The sequence below is a fragment of the Dipodomys merriami genome, unplaced genomic scaffold (assembly GCF_024711535.1).
Source record: "Dipodomys merriami isolate MVZ:Mamm:240054 unplaced genomic scaffold, mDipMer1.0.p SCAF_1413, whole genome shotgun sequence".
NCBI lineage: Eukaryota > Metazoa > Chordata > Mammalia > Rodentia > Heteromyidae > Dipodomys > Dipodomys merriami.
The window spans coordinates 41,073-42,334 of NW_027202731.1; positions in this window are offsets into that span (position 1 = coordinate 41,073).

Below are 1,262 nucleotides of genomic sequence, written 5' to 3' on the forward strand. Positions count from 1 at the left end.
TTCGAAAAAATTAAGAGAATTGACAGACCCTTAGCAAATCTTATGAGAAAAAAGGAGCACACACCCAAATAAACAAACTCAAAGATGAGAATGGAAACACCACTACAGAAACAGCCAAGATTCAGAATATACTAAGGGCATATTTCTCAAAATTTTAGGCTAGTAAGTTTGAGAATCTGAAAGGTATGGACAAATTTCTAGCAAATATTGACATGCCCTAACTAAACCAAGATGATTTAAGCCAACATAACAGACCCATATCAAGCATCGAAATAGAAGCAGCAATAAAAGACCCCCAATCTTTGCCAGGCACCAGTGGCTCACACCTATAATCCTAGCTACTCAGGAGGCTGAGATCTGAGGATCACAGTTCAAAGTCAGCCCCTCCATAAAATTCCGTGAGACTTTTATCTCCAATAAAACACTAGAAAAAGAACAGAAGTGGCACTGTGGCTCAAGTGGTAGAACTCTTGCCTTGAGCTGAAGAGGGCAGGGACAGCGCTCAGGCCCAGAGTTCAAGCCCCATGACCAACAAGATAAAGACCTCCATCCAAAGAAAAGTCCAGGACTGGATGTATTTACATCTGGATTCTACAAGGCCTTCAAAGGAGAACTCACACCAATACTCCTCCATCTCTTCAATGACATTAAAAGCAAAACATCCCTATCACACACTTTTTATGAATTCAGCATAATCCTCATCCCAAAACCAGGCAGGGACTCATCAAAGAAAGAGCACTATAGACCCCTTTCTTTGATGAATTTCAATGCAAAACTTCTCAATAAAATCTTGGCCAATGGATTTCAACAACTCATCAAAAAGTCATACACCAAGATCAAACAGAATTCATTTCAGTGATGCAAAGCTGGTTCAATATAAACAAAACAATTAATATAATTCATCATATCAACAAGAGCAAGAATAAGAACCACATGATTATCTCAATAGATAAGGAAAATACTTTGACAAGATCCAACACACATTTATGATGAAGGCTCTGGTAAAACTAGGAATTCATGGAACATTCCTCAATACAATAAAGGCTGTATTTGACAAACCTACAGCCAGAATTACACTTAATGGTGAAAGGTTAAAACCATTTCCTCTAAATTCAGGGAACAATACAAGGATGTCTACTTTCTCCAGTCCTCTTCAACCTAGTATTAGAATGCTTAGCTAGGGCAATAAGAGAAGATGCTGATATAAAGGGGATCCAAATAGGGAAAAATGAAATAAAACTCTCCCTCTTCGCAGAAGACAT